The 18,192-nt window shown below is 37.4% G+C and overlaps 1 protein-coding gene across 4 annotated transcripts in view; it reads left to right on the top strand.

The window, feature by feature from the left end:
* The first annotated feature begins 1,836 nt into the window (after positions 1-1,836).
* Spn (protein phosphatase 1 regulatory subunit spinophilin) overlaps positions 1,837-18,192 on the top strand; it is a 60,473-nt gene continuing 44,117 nt past the window's right edge. For 2 of the 4 annotated variants that reach the window (XM_077434044.1, XM_077434045.1), the window contains exon 1: positions 13,383-13,578. The gene's annotated coding sequence lies outside the window, so the exon portion shown is untranslated. Of the gene's footprint in view, positions 2,150-13,382; positions 13,579-18,192 lie in introns of those variants that run through there. The other 2 variants (XM_077434043.1, XM_077434046.1) reach the window with 2 other exon arrangements.

The raw sequence follows: 18,192 nt of genomic DNA, 5'->3' as shown, positions 1-18,192 counted from the left end.
AAATACTAATAATTTTATTTTACTACCGCCATCTATGTTTAAAACTAAGAACTGGTTAGACGTCAGTCACTTTAAGAAATTCAAATTTCAAACGAGTCTTATACGATATTTTTGCACCATCGTAATGGCGGAAGATCCATCTTCTATATATATATAAAAATGAATGTCTGTGTGTGTGTGTCTCGAATAGGCTCCTAAACCACTAAACCGATTACGATGGAACTTTCAGGATTTGTTGTATGCATGTCCGGGAAGATTACTGTGAAAAAAAACGGGAAAAACGGGAATGGGTGTCATTGCAACGCTATAATTTAAAATGTTTTCGTATTGCGACTAACGTTTTCGCAGCCTGCGTTTTTCCGACAAATGGGAACGGGAACGGGAATTGCTTGCGTTATTGTGGCGTTGCAGCGCATGCCGGGTTCAGCTAGTTTACTTATATTGATGACCAAAATGAGCAATATGGCAAAGTATCTCTAAGCCCGCTTTAAAGGTCAAGGAATTTGACCCTTAAAGCCCTCAACATGAGGCCACCATCCCCCCCCCCCAACGAATACAGCCCAAGAGACCCTTTCGTCGGTAAACGAGACGGTTGTTCATGAATATCGCACAAGAACAACCGCACATCACTGTTCTAATAAAAAAAACCACACTGTACATAACCAAGTACAAAATTAACAACAACGCATGAACACATAAAGCGCGCATGCGTTAGGAAATAATACCTGAAATGTGCCGTGCGAATGCACGCAAACCTCAAATAAACATACATTTATGCATGTTTATGCGTGCATAAGCACGCACGCACACACACACACACATTCACAGAATATAAAATATAAAGTTATAGCTTTCATTCTTTTCCTTTTCATTTGTTTATATTGTATTTACCTTTTTCATTTGTTTTATATTTGTAAATTTCAATTTCTTTTTTTCAATTTCAAACCTTTTTCAAATATTTTAATACTATAGTTTAATTATGCAATGTTCTACATATTTTGTCATGGTATAGCCTTTATTTTTTCTTTTTCATTTGTTTTCCTTATATTGAGCTTTTTCAATTTTTTTATAATCTTTGTAAAAATCTGTTATTGGACTCGGATGTTACATATATTATATATTTACTATTTGTTTTTTATACATATCTATGTACATCCTGTTGTCTGTTGATTTTTCAATAAATAAAATAAAATAAAAAATCAACGCATGAATGCTTTTGCAATTAAGTGGAGTAGTAGCATCCTGGGGAACACAGCAAAGTATGAAAACGATCGGATAAGAGGCAAACGTTCTCCTGAATTGTAATCGTAAGTGAAACGTAAAGGAGGTATGTAAGTAATATGTAAAGCCCGGACCCAGAGGGTGTCGCGTATTGTTCAAATGTTGTAAATGCATTGTTAAAGGTTTGCCGAACCTTTTTTATAAAGGATTTACAACAATGGAACATTGAGCGGCACCTACCTCTAGTAATATGTAATAAAAAAAAATAGTCCGCTCTGCTAAAAAAATAGTAATTCACTGGAAAGTTCAAAGAGCAGCTATCGAAAACGGGGACATTTGGCTATCCCGAAAGGTCCTTCTGGGACGCCGGGATCAGAGGCGTGAAACCGGGACAATCCCGGAATACCGGTACTCAAATGTATTATTCCAAGTCAAGTGGTCGACGAGTATCGCACGCGGAATACATTATTCTTTGAAGTATCGTTCCTTGAACGAGGCGAGGCGTAGACGCCGGCGAGTGGTAGCGTGTGCGGGTCGATTATCGTGCGAAGAGTGCGGCGCGAGCGGCGGAAAGAGAGGGGAGAGCCGAGGAAGCGGGAGCGGGAGCGGGAGTGGGAGAGGGGGAAAGAAGAAGAAGAGTCGGGGCTGATCGATAGCCGGCACCGGCACTGCCACCGGCACCGGCACCGGCAGCCGTGCATTCATACACATGGCGCGACGTAAACACCGAACACGCCGCGACACCTCGTCGTCCACTCCACTCCACTCCGACTACTGACTCCGACTCCGACTCCGACTCCGACTCTGACTCTGACTCCTGCGCGCGGCTCCCGACCACAACTGCCGGAGTGGCGATCGCATTGGGACGTCAGGTGTTGCCGATCGATACTGCATCCACATCCACATCCGCATCCGGCATCGCTACACAGTACGACTACTTTCAGTACATTTTATTTCCTATGTTTATAGAGATCCTTCGGCGCTTTGCCGTTCGGTCGTTCGGTCGCTCGGTCGCTCGCTGTCGACTGTCGTGTTGACACCAGATCGATACGCCCACTCGCCTCGCGCGGACCGCGCCGGTAAACACGCCGAACCCCCCACGCCCCTCTCCCTCACCCCCCCTGTCCCGTCTGAGGGCGCTCCGCCCTCGGCCCCTGCGCCCCCGTCCGACTTCGCCCCCCCCCCCCCGTTCAAAAGCGACCGTGAACTCGGCGACGTCTCCGCTCCTACTACTACATATTACGGCCAAAAATAAAAGAAACAAACGAATCGTGTTAATTAATTGTAATTTAAATTAATTCTCGTCGTTTGATTGGTGCGTCGAAATACGTCGTCGTTTTCCGATTGGTCGACTTTGACAGATCGATGTTTTGAACGGCTGATTTTTCGAATTGTGTAATATTGTGAAAGTTGTTCCGAACGTGTGTATGTAAAATGGTGAATTGTGATCGACCTGGCGCGTATATAGCTCTAGCAATGTCGCTTTTTGACAAATGGCAAATGGCAAAGGCTGCCGACTCGGAAGTGTGTGGGGAAAGGGGCGTGCCGCTGTCGATTTTCCCACGGTGGACTCGGATCGACCTTTTTTGGCTTTCGCGCACTTTAAAATACTACAAAATTTGTATTTAATCGCCCCACCCCCCCTTTTTATTAACCATCAACTGCGCAAATATTTTTTTTTTATTATAGAAAAAAATTCATACATTTTTCAGGCGATGTCATTTTCAGTCAAACGCTCCTTTACTATTAAACCAAAATAAAATATAAATAATGTAAAAATTTATATCATCTTGTCAATTGTTAAAAATATATAATCAAAATTTCGAGGTTAAATTTTCTCACCAGCGCAATATTTTATTTATTGAAAAATAATTGTAAGAATGACAACGAATTATCATTTGAACTTATGTGTATATATATATGTATGTAGATTTGAAAATAATAATCAGTAATGCTTAATACTTAAATCAACTCGTGCATGTTTTTATTACAGTGTGCAAGTGAAATTATACAATTTGATAATATAATAGTAAGCAACAGTGATGAAAATATATTCCACTAGTGATTTTACCCGGCTTCGCTCGGTTTTTGTAATATAAACTGCTTATACATACATGGCTAATCTAATATTAAACATTTTATTCAATTTATTTGAATAGGTTTATTTTATTTAAATTGATTTGAATATATTCATTTGTTTTTTTATTAAATTTAACGTCACGGATTCTACCACCCAAACCTTACATACTTACATGCATTAAACCTTACAAAGTCTCTTTCGAAATTACATATTATTAGACTAGTGGTTTTACCTGGCTTCGCTCGGTGTTTTTAATATACATAAATCGCTTAAACATGGCTAATCTAATAGTAAACATTCATTTGTTTTTTTATTAAATTTATTTGAACAACGATATCAATATCATCGTCATAGAAACTTTGATTTGTTTTCGATGCTCCCACCCAAATCTTACACAGTTTCATACAAAGTCTCTTTCGAAATTGTATATTAGATATATGTATACATATATTTAAAATTTAAATGATTGACCCCAGTAGATTAGATTAGTAATTTTATACGTAATTTCTGGTGACATAATCGAAATGCATCCACATTTAAAGATTTGATACAAAACTACATATAAGTTTACTATGCTTGTTTGTTCATGGTGAATTTTAGCTAAAAATAGTCATTGAAAGTTTATCTTGTCAAGTCAGAAATGAATGACATTGTCGAAACTTGCCTCTCATATCCGAATTCTCTGATTCGAGATATTTAAGCCAATTTTTAAATTGTCCTTGAGTCGGACCATTTTGTCGTCTGCAGTTAACAATTTTAACGAAAGGAACTGTGACGTCATACTTCTTGTTCCAAATACGGTGCATTTTTGCACAACACCTTATTTTCTTTTCATCCTGAATTCTTCCATGCAACGCAAATTCTACTGAAACTCGATCAGTTCCTTCAAATATCACACATAATCATAACTTCTCATAGATAAATTCTCAACTTCTCACTTCAATACCATATGCCTGAATTATAACACTTCTCTTCTTAAAATGTCGTCCATCAAAGGTTACCTACCATCTACCTATGTACTTATGTATATGAAAACATCCCCATTCTTGGCGTTCTGAAAATTTCCCTTGGATTCATACTTGTTTATGTTTCTCACTCAGAACTACGCCTTTTTTCAGTATTTAAGGTATTGAAACCGTATGCCTGAATTCCATATAACACTTATCTTCTTAAAAATTCGTCTATTTAAGGTTTGCTACCGCATCTACCTATGTAAATATATGAAGACGTCTTGACGAAGATTTGTATTGGATTCATACTTGTTTGTGTTTCTCAATTAGAACTATTTCTAAACCTCTTGCCTGAATTAAAACACTTCTCTTCTTAAAAAGTAATATGAAGACGTCCTCAAACTTACCATTCTGAAGATTTGTTTTGGATTCATCCTTGTTTATGTTTCTCTCCCAGAACTAATTTTTTCAAGCTTTTTATTAGCTTCACTCTGATAGTTCCATGAAAATACTGCCCGTCAAAAAATTGTGATCTGATTTTTAACCACTTTTACACTTTCGATCGTTTTGATGTTTTACCGACATACTAAGTAAGCTAATGTCTACAACATGGAGCAAGAGGAGTATAATGATTAACGAACTCATTAATTATATCGTAATATTATGTCAGATCGAAGCGATGACATTTAGCTATCCAAACACGTCTTTCTACCGCCCCTTCACAGATCGCACACCAAATAGTTAAATAGTTATAACTAAGGGACGGCGGTCAGGTTGCTCGACGGCTAAAAAAATGGTTCACTATTGTCAATTTCTATTGTAAACCATTTTTTTTGCTCTCGTGCTTTCTCGGACAATAGAAAGGTCTATTGTTATTTTATGGAGGAAACCTGACCGCCGCTCTTTAGTTATAACCAGACTTAGGCGTTGGCTTGGTGCTCGTAGATAGACCTCTCCATTACCGTACACAGCAAAAGAGCAAAAAGCATGGTTGTTTTTTATCAGATTTTGAACCACTTCCACTCTTCAGATCGCTTTAATATTTTTCCGACATATGGGGGTTAGCTAGCATTGAAGTAAGCTAATGTCTACGACATGAAGCTATATGAATGTAATCATTAACAAACTCATTAAATCTTAAAGTAAAGCTAGTTATCCAAATGCGGATTTCTACCGTCCCTTCGCAACACAATTAAACATGTGTAACAGTAATTTCAATTTAATTGTCAATCATCTTATATAAATCTAATATTACGTTATCTTGTGCGTTTTTGATCCACTAGTAGATTATTTCAGTATCTACTACCCAACATAAGAGAGTCATCAGTTTTTGTTACATATTGATCTAGTATAATGTACGTTCATATATTCTATACATACATATATTCTATTGGAATTTTGTTATTGTATATCTCGTATGTAATGCGAGACGTCGCACTACACCTGGACTAGCGTAATGTATCAATTTTATATGAGCCAAGTACATATGTAAGTTTACCACAGTCCCAAAGACCTTGTCCTTATTTCAAACTATACCTACAACATTACATATACATAACTCCGTAATATTTTTTATCTAGTATCGATGCGATTAACCTTCGGGATTATCCATGTCTCCGGAAGTCGTGGGCTATTTGTGTATTTACGTTCGTTCAAATTTTAATCACGTAGTAAGCCTGTTGCTGTTTCAGCAGATACGTGATGCTGGAGATCGCCTGGGATTTATGAAGTTTAGTAGAGGTAACTTGACAGCATCTCACCGGTTTTGCTTTCGCAGAAAACGACATCCTTTTTGGGTTGTCCGTTACTTGCGATCTATCGACTATCTACGTAGCAGTTTCTGAGATACGGTAATTTTGCTTTCCATCGTTCGCGTCTGGTCTGGGTGCGAGTGCTTGTTTTTCTTTGGGTTTGGATGTTTTCTAATGCATACTAGAGTTCTGTATATTTTCGTGTGTGTCAACGCACGTTGGTTATTTTTGAATCTACTGAATGGGACAGGAATTGTCGTGTTATTTTTAGTCTTCCTTGAGGGCAGAAAGCTTGGGTATGTAATATTTTACTTGCAGTATACGATCTGATGAAGTATGGATGTAAAACTTGGACATTGAACGGCAGAATGCTACACAAAGTCCAATGTACTCAAAGAAGTATGGAACGCTGTTTACTCGGCATAACGAGGGAAGACAGGAAGCGGAACACGTGGGTGAGAAGTATGACAAGGGTAGTGGACATAATGGATATACCTATAGTAAAGAGATTGAAATGGCAACGGGCGGGCTACGTGGCTAGAAGAATAGATGAAAGGTGGACAAAAGAAGTGCTAGAATGGTATCCGAGAGAACGTAAAAGAGTAAAAGGAAGACTTCCGGAAAGATTGGTAGACGAAATTAGGAAAATGTGTGGGGTGATATGGATGAGAGTTGTTGGAGAGGCTGAGATGGTGAGTAGCTGTAGATGATGATGATACGACCTCCAGAACATTTTGGCTGATTTTGGTTATTTGTTGTTTGAGTGAATCTACTTGTGTGAGTCGACCATGAAGTCAAAAGACAAAATAGTTTGTTTTGTAGATAACGTGGTCGACGTTCACTCGAAATGAGCATAAAAATGATCCAGGGCTTTTAAATGCCTCATACAACCTTATCAGCAATGTCGTTTAAGTACTTGTTGATTATGTGTTTGTTAAAACATTAGCGCTTTATTCGAGTAAATTCGCAGGAACCGTTAGTTAATAATATGATATCGAGGCTAAATCATAGTATGAGCAAGTTGCAAAACTTATAAAATCTGCTAGTTCTTGCAAGTCTTCTCTAATCTCCGGGCCCTAAATCTTGATTTCCATCGGTCGAGAAGTTTTGTCTCGATTGCTATTGGTGGGAACATCTTAGCCGACCAATGGGAGTTGCGCATTCTTCTCCCTACTGCCAACAGCTATGAAATTAAATATACTTGCGATTTATAAAAAAAATCTTAATGTGGGTTAGTTCTATCGGTAGAAACTATTCACATCTTAGAAGGGTGAGAAACTTTCCAAGTCCTCACATGGGTGTATCAAAGCTAGAGAGCTTCTGCTGGGTCATTCTGAACTTCTGCAAAAACTAGAGTAGCGGACCGGTTTCGGGTTTGCGGAATTTTCCTCACATTTTAGGTCCGATTCGCGATACTTTTGCGCAAACGTGTCGAATTTCAACCAATCGACATAAAGAGAGCTTGCACCGTTGTTTATCGTGCACGCGAGATCGAACAGCCGAAGGTCGATCTGACGCTTGGATATCTTCGACTGAACACTGCAAATTTGCAACAGTGCAATCAGTTGCATATTACGTATATATATATATGTATACATACATATATGCACAGGTGTCGCGTGACGTCAACGCCAATGTAGATGTTTGCTTGTTTTTGTATGTAACTCGCTTTTATCGTCTGCTCATTTTTCGTAATCATCGTCATCGTCGATTACTAGGCGGGCACGATTCGCTGCTGGTTCAAGACTTCTGTAAAACAGTGCAAATTTCTTTTGTTCTAAGGTGCTTATGCGCCTTTTTCTAAAATCTCCTGGGTACCTTTTGGAAGTCTTATTTGTTCGATCTACTTTTCAGAGCTACCCACAGTGCTCTCGATGAATTTTCTTGGCGCTTTACTATATTTGCTCTTTTCTCCTCCTCTTCTACTTTATTATTTTCGCTGAAGAATTGAAATGAGTATGGGAGAGATATGCTATGGAATGTAAACTTCTTTGATTGGAAGATTTTTTTTTATATAAAATTAAGTCGCATAGAAAATATTGGATAATACCGCATGGATGGTACATTGTAATATTGGATAGTGTGTACATACAATCAAAGGGTTAAAACCCTTTGAATGCTAAACAACGGTATGTCGTTGTTTATGAAAACGGCGAGAATTACTAACAACGATCGTTACTGACGTCATAATGGTCGTATTTGAATACTTACTTGTAAACCAGTGCATCATTGGTATGACACCATTTATATATATTTATTATTATTATTATATGTATATGTATTTAAATCAACGCAAACTTTTATTTTTGCTTGGATAGTTTTCTAATTCCTCTATTTTGAATCTATTATATAATAATATAGACTATAGAAAAATAACAAAAACAACATTAAATTATTTTCTATTATAGAGGTCACGAGCTGTCGCGTAATTAAATGCAACTAAAATGTTTACAATACCGTTTTGAAAATAGACCACAAGATTACAAATAGTCATCTCACTCGCATGTTCGCAATAGCAACCACAAAAGAGTTACAGAATAAAGATCTCAAAACAAAATCCTAATAGGCTTCCATATCTAGTGCATCTCACTCGCACGCTGGCATGTAAAAGCAAGAAAGAAAGAGAAAGCAATAGCAAGCATACGTTTCAAATAAAATGCACAATGAAGTATGGCTCCCTCGGCCATTAAAGTAGGTAATATAATATATCGAATTTCAAAAGAAATTAATATGTTAGCATTTCTCGTTAGGATTTTGAAAAACAGCTTAGCAGCCAAGGGGTTAACCCTTGTCTTAGGCGAGGTTGACGAGCGCAATACTTATTCTTCTTCTCTTAGTCTTATCTCTTCTAGTGTGGCATCTTCAGGATCGTCTACTTGGTCAAGAGTTGTCTCAGGTTTTTAATCTTTTAACATTTTTCGTAACGAGCTCCATCCACGTGAGTTTTGACCTTCCGCGTCTTCTTGGGTAGTTTGCCATTTCCAGAACTCTTCGTGTCATGTAGTTCGTTTGTCTTCGTATAATGTGGCCGTACCATCTGATACGAATCTCTTGTAGCTTATTGAGAATAGGCCTTATTTTAAGGGGGCACCATATTTTGTATATGATCCAGCATGATTACTCCTCCCGTATGTGGACGAGCGACATACGATGACTTGATTTATAACATGCTTAATATGATTCCACTTTCTGCCTTTCACAGCATTCTCATTGTTGTTAATTAGGGCGAAAACACACTGAGTGGTATGGGACGTCACGTGTCCTTGGATTCCCGCTGTGACTGTAAACAGTGGATGTTCCCCAAACCGAATTCGGGTGTACTTGCACGTGCAGAATGTATGCGTTTGGTAGGTCGCACGTCTATGTCCATATGCAAACGACAAGTTTCTCCTGCATTTCTTCAAACACGTAATACAAGGATAAAATATTACTAAAAATACTCCAGACTGTGTACCATGGATATGGGCTAGAGTTGCTGCGTTTTTTTCGCATGTTTTAAAGTATCTAAAAAAAAACACGTATCACGTACCATTTAGTGTGTTTTCGCCCTTATCCTCATTATTAAAATGAGTATTATGTAGTCTACAACCTGCACTATACATTTTCTAGAATTTCCGAAGCATTTTTCTACACTGCGAATCATTTTTTCATTATAAATATTTATAGAATTTCAGATCAATGTTCACATGTAATGAAAAAAAAGATCCAATTAAAAAAAATGCTTCGAGAACAATAGAAAACTTTTGGTGTCATGTGTTGGGTTCCAAATGAAATGGTGTCCTTTACCTTCACTAAGTCACTTTTCTTGTGTTTTTTTACTATATATTCCAAGTATAGTATGTTCCATACGTGCACTGAATCTTATGTAGCATTTTGTTGGTTGATGCCAAAGTTTCACATCCATGCGTATCGCACTGCCCCATACATCAATGGTAAATACTCATGCCAGGATTCAGATCGGATGTTCTTCCGTACTGTGTGTACGGCAAAAAATCAGCATACGTAATTAAGAAGATTTATCGTCGGATTCGATCATAATCCTAGTGAAAAAATGATGTTGAGCATTATAATTGTGCGAACTTACCTTGTGCCAGTTGCGATACTCTTATTACATATACGGTTTATAAAGCGGAACCACCTTAATAACAGCGGCCATTGCATAAACTGGATGCTTCCAATTTTTTTGTTGCTCTCCAATGAATTTTTGCACGTGTAATCTAATGTTAGATTACTTTTTGAATACATTTTGATCTCTGTCCGGCCACTTATTTATACATAAGCTGTTTTTTTATTATTATTTTACATTCCGAGTATGAATGGATAATATTACCTAAGAAGCGATAGTAGATACATTTGTGAATGGTTGTTCAACTTCCACTAACTATTTTTTTATTTCTTTAGTGAGGTATGCACTCAATTTCAAGTGTTGCCTCTTCAATGTTGACAAATATTACTTTATTTCTTGAGAAAGATAATTCAAACGCTTCCCATATCCTATTGCTAGAAAAAATGTTAAGTTGGTTAGGTTCAAGTATCATACAAATTGTATCATACATTCCTTCTCGCCATATAAAAATACGTAATTTTAATAATTTCATTTAGCGAGGTTTTGAACCATTTTTTTTTCTTTTCATATGAAACAATTAAATATATATTTTTAATTGAAATTATTGAAATTAATTTATATTTTAGCGATATTTGAAAAATAAAATTAATTCCAAAATGCGGGATCGAGCTGGGGTCCTCGCGTTCAGAACATTCACGCTAACCACTATACCGCGGTCTCGATAGAAAAAATGCTCTAAATTACGTACATAATATTCGATTACCCTTTACAAGTATGGGGAACCAATCATTCGCGTATCTTCGGCTTTCGTCGACAATCGACAATTGACTTCGGCTTTCGTCGAAAATCGACAATCGACTTCGGCTTTCGTCGACAATCGAAAAAAATTTTTTTTTTTCATTTTTTTCATATTTTTCATTATTTTCATATTTTTCATATTTTTCATTATTTTCGGTTTTTACAGTTTTTTTGTTTTTTTCATTTTTTTTCATTTTTTTCAAATTTTTCATCTTTTTCATTGTTTCCATTTTTTTCAGTTTTTTCATTTTTTTCATATTTTTCATTTTTTTCATATTTTTCATTATTTTCATATTTTTCATTTTTTTCTGCCTTTGTCTTTCCGAAACCAGTCGATTCCATATCTTTAATTTTATTTTTATTCGAGTTTCAATTTCTTTTCGAAACCACCCGTTGAAATCAACGGGCCCTACACTAGTACATAATATATCCATTGAATGAAACTTGTTTCCATTAAACATACGAGCTGCTATATTTGAAAGTGGCGGAAGTCCAAATTTCACTCCCAAAAACACTTTCAGTTTGACTTAATTCTCAAATTGTTATCACTATTTTTAATTCGATATGTCCAGAATCTGGAAAAAGTAGAATAAACTTATTACAGTGCACCAGTATTTTTAAATATTTTATAACACAACATTATTCAATGTTTTGTGAGATATTTATCGAAGTGAAGAAATGTGGACTTACGCCAATTTCAAATATAACGGCTCATATATGTATAAGTAGGCACCAAACATTTTTTTGATAAAACTTCTTTACAAAGAGTAGTGAATTGCTTGAAAACTTTGCATAGCTGAAACATTGCACGAAAGTAGAGTGAGACGATGGAAAAGATGCCCTATCGTTCCGCACTTTTCTTCCCCTCCCCCTCCTCGTTTTAATGCTAAAACATTGCCTGGAACCAAAGTGAGACGATGGGGAAGGGCACCTACCATTACACCTCCTCCCTCGACCCTTTCCAACTTCTCTTTCTCCCCCTCTTCGTTTCAATGCTGAAACATTGCATGAAACTAAATTGAGGAGGGTGCTTTACTGTTTCACCTCCTCCTCACACGCTCCTTCCCAACTTTTTTTCCCTTCCCTCTCCTCGTTTCAGTGCCGAAAAATTGCATTATACTATAGTGGGACGATGGGGAGGATGCCTTGTCGTTCCACCTCCTCCTCCCCCGCCCATTTCAAACTGCTTCCTCTGCTCGTTTCAATTCTGAAACATTGCATGAAACTGTAATGGGACCATGAGGAGGGTGTCCTACCGTTTCACCTCTTCCTTCCACGCCCCTTCCCAACTCTTTCTTCCCTTCCCTATCCTCCTTTCAATGCCGAAACATCGCATGAAACTAAAGTGAGACGATGTGGAGGGGGGGCTACTGTTCCACCTCCTTCCTCGACCTCGGGGGTACTCTATCGTTTCACCCCCTCATTTCACGCTCCTTCCCAAGTTCTCTTACCCTTCCTCTCCTCGTTTAAATGCTAAAACGTTGCATGAAACTAAAGTGCAACGATGGGGATTGTGCCCTATCGTTTCACCTTCTCCTTCCATGCTCATTTCCGAGTTCTCTTACCCTGCATCTCCTCGTTTTAATGCTGAAACATTGCATTTAACTAAAGTGGGACGATGAGGAGGGTGCCTGGAGGGAGGGTATCGCTTCACCTCCTCTTTCTCGCTCTGTCGCAACCCTGAAACATTGCACGAAACCTGAGTGTGACAGAAGGAAGGCGGCCCTCACAAACCTAACCCGTTTCTCATCCGGTGTTCTAATTTTGTAATGTGAGATGTAAACTACACGTTCGATTTTTTTGACATATGAACTCGTTTACTTTATTTTATCAAGTTTTTACAAAAGTTTTTAGCGGATTACTCGAGCCATACTAACGTTTCATATCTTTATAGATATGATAGTAATGTGAGTAATTAAAAAGTATGGTCGTTTAGTGTGTGAAAATTACACTGAACTACATATATAAGTATATTTTACTAAAGATTTAATATCCCATAATAGTAGGCTTTTGAATCGAAATTAGTGCACGTAAATCAGAAACTACACTAACCAAATATATGCATGTAACTACTTTACGTATATAATAACGAAACATAAATTATCCTCACGCTCCTTAATTCAAACCCGTGTTAGGTTAGGTTATGTTATGAATCAGTATATAGCAATTAACCGAGCAGAGACCCACAAGATTTCAGTGCGATAATTTCCCCTTCGTCGCAAACACCATCATAATTTCTAAGACGAATCCACAGTATAAATAGACCATTCTCCATTCTGTAATGATTAATACTCCTTATACGAACCCTCGTCAAGATGACAGTGTTCGTTAGCACGTAATATCACAGTACTATATACATAGGTATGTGGGCATTTTCGCCCTTAATTTTAAATTTCCGTGCATCTGGTGCTAAAAACTTGCAATTTCCGTTTCGATAGTGCTTCTTTGGTTTCCAAACTCCGGAAACTCTGATCTCCCCCCCCTCTCTCTCTCACCGCGAGGCTTTCTCCGTCTCTAGTCTTCTTTCGGTCTTCGTCTGGCTCGGTCGTCTTGTCAAACTGTGTTTCGCGCTCGTTTCGTGTGTTTTAATCTCAGAATTCGCAAATCGAATCAAACCGTGAGAAGGGAACTGTGCCTCGAGTGCACATACGTAGTGATATAACGGTTCACGAAGAAAGTTCTGTCTATCTGCGCCAGATCCAATTTGCAACGGTTAGTTCTTGCTAGTTAATTGCGATTTGTTTTAAATCTGCCTTCATTTGCTTCACCTTGTGTCTCGGATATTGGCACGTGTGCTGATCTTACATGCATACATACATATGTCTGTCTGTGCAGATCCGTTTTCAATTCAGATCAAGTTTACACTTTCACTTCGACAAAATGTGAAGTATGGCCGTTCGTTTGCAAACCAAACACTCGCTATCTTAATTTTATCTGCGCGTGTAAATAGAGATAGTGTGCTTCTACTTCTTTTTTTTTTTGATACGTGTGTTACAATTTTAATGTTTCTATTATTCGCTTATTTATAATGATGACTGCAATTCTTTCGGAAAATCAACGCGTGTCGTACGGTAAATATTTGACAGTTAGAACAGATGTTTTCTCGCCCGATCGATAAACACAAGTACATGTTATTTTATGAAGGAGAGAGAACTAAAAAGAGTAAAACCCCGTTCGTTGGTTATATAAAACTGTCTGGGTCAAGTGTCTAAATGGATACGTTTCGCTGGGGGATTTGGGTTGATTGAGTTGTAAGATTGCTGAATGATTTCGTGGTGTTTCCTTGTTTCTAACTTGGTTCTGAATTGTGTCCCTAAGTTTAGGAAAAAGTTATATTGTTTATGGTGCTCCAGATAAGTGTAAAATATTTGTATTGGATATTCCTTTTTACATACCTCCTTTGCATTTTTTGCTTGCTATAGACGTATCATCATTGCATTATGCAAGTAGTTATATCCGATTTAGCATGAGACTTACGGGACCCATGCATGCTGTCGCATTCGTGCAACGTGTTCTAACATAATTTCATTTTTTTTTTAATTATTTCTTATTTGACTATATAATATTATTACAATATAATTCAATGCAAAGTGTTTAATAATATTACTGTAAGTTTTGCTGTCCATAGCATGAGGTTGAGAATTACTTTCGTCGTCTAAAAAATTTAAATTTCTATTAGTATAAAATATATACGTATTCCATAGATAACTTAATAATATTAACATCTTAAGTATCTTATATTAAAATTTTATTTATGTAAATATTTCAATCACGAAACACGAACTCAACTAACAAATAATACATGTCAAATTCTACCGACCGCTAAACGCACATACAATGCTGTATTTCTTGACCAATATGCAATGCGAAACTGAAACGAAATGTGAATGGCCATCATGGGTCGAGTGGGAATGAATGCGATATCATGTACATTTTACGCAAGTCTCTAGATCCATTGCTAGATCGGTTCGACTATAGAATAAAATTAACCAGCAATATAGCTTAGTAATTAGCGTATAATACTATCAACTGAGGAGTCACGGGCTCAATCCCTTGCCCGGTGTTCGGTTCCAAACAAATTAGCAATCTATACTCATTTTTCACCATTATTTGAATATATGCAATTTGAAATATTAATATTATAATTCATATAAATGCTTTCAATTGTGTGGTCACCGGTTCTATCCCTGGTGTTTGCTGCTGGCCAGGCTTTGGACATGTGACTATAAGGTCGATCGTTTCCTATCAGAGTTTGTCAATTTATCTGGTTTCATTGAAACGGTTCCAACCAATTGACATCCCTCTCTCATTTCTCTCGCAAAAATTTGAATTATACATCACCTCGATTTTCGCTGATTTGTATAAATGGTGCATATTTGTGTAATTTTTATAAGCTTTGAAACAATACGCCGCTAATATATTATTTTTATAAAATATTCTTCACCATGTCAACATTTTTATTGGACAAATCAAACATTGAGTTTGCAGGTCGTTTTATAAATTGTCTAGTGTTCTTGGAGAATGTTGGTGCACTGCGGCTATTTTTTCATTCTTGATATACATAGGTACATATGTATGCGATAGTATTGACCTGAAATGCCATATGTTTAATCTCTTTATGATCCGGAAACGTTAAAAAGTATGGTACGACTTGGTGTCGCCAGGTCCATAGAAACACGTCTTAAGTTGTCAGCAACTCTCTCCTCTCCCAATTGTTATTAAGATTAACCGAAATACTCCATTGGTTATTTAAACGCCCGCATGTTTTCATTTAAGACCCAGTTCAAGTACACTTGGGACAGAAGCGATAATACATTTCCAGTGGACCCATCTCCAACATTGGACAGAACCTTTCGTTTCTCGAATATTCGCCGACAGTCGTCGGAAATTGTATCGGCAAATTTCTTCGAATTTGTCAATAGTAGTTTCGAACAAACACCAAACAGGTGTATTCCGAGAAAATGCTTAGCTAGCGAAAAATTCGCATTATTACTGTCCGATAATAAAATACATTTGTATAATGCTTATGCGTATTTTTCGCTTTTCTTCGCGTTTTCCCCGTTTCCGGTCGAGCGTGTCGATCCGATCGCGTAATACCGATTGTTCTCATTGGTCGTTGCCGCAAAATGTACACTTTTACTATTATAGAAACTTGTCGGATTGTCTGCGGTGAGGCATGGGACTGACTGAAGTCTGTCGATAAATACCTGCCTACGAAATTTTCCGTAGCGAGAAACGCTACGACGGACCCTTTGAGGTGCTTTCTGAGGAAGATTCTTTTACCGATCAAAAATATCTCATGTCAAATTCAGTTTTAGAATCACATTGACAAAATGCCTATCCTTACATATACATATGTACATATAACCAGTAGTGTGGACTAGTTTTAGCATGTTATGCTTTTGAGCAGTGTGGTCACAGTTCGATTCCTACTAGTATCTGTTAGCCAGACTTTGTTTTGTGACTCCAGTTCGATCGTTTTGTATCAGAGTTTGCCAATTTTTCTGATTTTCATTGAAACGATCCCTGTAAATTAGTCCTTTCCAATCTCTGTTGCAAATCTCGGCGTTATTCAACGTCTTGAGTTACGCCAATTTCTATAATAAACTTTCTAACGCTAAAACCTACACACATTAATTAAGTAACATGTTAGGTTTGTAAGGTAAATTTCAAGAAGAGAGGTGGGAGATTGATTTTCCAAGTTTTTGTACAATGTTTCATAGAGCGATGGAACTCCTTACTCATATTCCCACTCAAGTTTCGTGCAATGTTTCAATGTTGCAAATTTTCGCTACGCAAAACTTCCTAACACAAAAACCTTCACATCTAATAGTTAGGAAACAGGCTAGGTTTGTGAGATAAATCTCAAGAAATGAGGAGGGAGATGCTTTCCCAACGTCCCACTCTAGTTTTTGTGCAATGTTTCAGAGAGCGAAGCAGGACGATAGGATGCCTTCCTCATCGTTGCATTTTAGTTTCGTTCAATATTTTGACTTTACAAATTTTCGCTACACAAAAATTCCTAACTACACACATATGTACCAATTTAGTAACAGGTTAGGTTTGTAAGATAAATCTCAAGGAGGGAGGAGGAAGATACCTTCCCAACGTCCCTCTAGTTTTTGTGCAATGTTTCAGAGAGCGAAGTAGATTGATGGGACTCCTTCCTCATCTTCAAACTTAAGTTTCGTGCAATGTTTCATCGTTGCAAATTTTCGTTACAAAAAACTTCCTAACGCAAAAACCTACACACATAATAATTAATTAACAGGTTAGATCTGTAAGATAAAGCTCAAGAAAATAGGAGGGAGATTCTTTCCCAGTCTTCCAAGTTTTTATACTATGTTTCAGAGAGCAAAGTAGATCGATGGGACTCCTTCCTCATCTTCCCACTCAATTTTCGTGCAATGTTTCAACGTTGCAAATTTTCGTTACACAAAACTTCCTAACGCAAAAACCCTACTACCCACATAGAAGTTGGGGAACAGGTTAGGATTGTGAGGTAATTCTTAAGAAGTGACTAGGGAGATGCTTTCCCAGTTTTCCACTTTAGTCTTTTTGCAATGTTTCAGAAAGTAAAGTAGAGCGATGAGACTCCTTCCTCATCTTCCCACAACTTTCGTGCAATGTTTCAACGTTGCAAATTTTCGTTACACAAACTTTCTAACGTCAAAACCTAACCACATACCAGTTAGAAAACAGGTTAGGATTGCGAGGTAATTCTCAACAAGGGATGAGGGAGATACGTTCCCAGTTTCCCACTTTAATTTTTGTGCAATGTTTCAGAGAGCGAAGTAGAGCAATGGGAATCCTTCCTCATCTTCCCACTCAAGTTTCGTGCAATGTTTCAACGTTGCAACTTTTCGCTACACATTCAAATCCGGCAACTATACCTATGTCCATAAAGAAGTTTTTCTTTAAAAATTGTGAAGCTTGTTAAAACATTTGACATGTTGCTCGTCGCTTGAAAACAGCTACGCCTATAAAATTGAGATGCACATACATTTCTCTATCAGTCGTCTACTTATGATCCATCATTATATAATACTATCTTAAAACAACGCAAACTTTGGAAGTAAACATGTCCCGTGCCCGAGCGTGTCACATGTGACGACATTAACGCCATCTAATATCAAGATATTTGCATATAAATATATACTTAACTTACTAACGAATCTAGTGATCAAGATGTGAAACGCCTCCGCTCATTAATCGCTCATAAATTTCGCATCGATTTTTATCGCTGGCAGTATAATTGAGACAAATTGAATTAATCCGTCAGGTAGGTACGTGCGTTTTTTCTGTCGTGTGACCTTTGAAAAACTA

Source organism: Arctopsyche grandis, chromosome 7, assembly GCF_051622035.1.
Source record: "Arctopsyche grandis isolate Sample6627 chromosome 7, ASM5162203v2, whole genome shotgun sequence".
Lineage (NCBI taxonomy): Eukaryota > Metazoa > Arthropoda > Insecta > Trichoptera > Hydropsychidae > Arctopsyche > Arctopsyche grandis.
The sequence above is the reverse complement of the archived record's forward strand: the minus strand, read 5'-3'. Positions and strand labels throughout refer to the sequence as shown.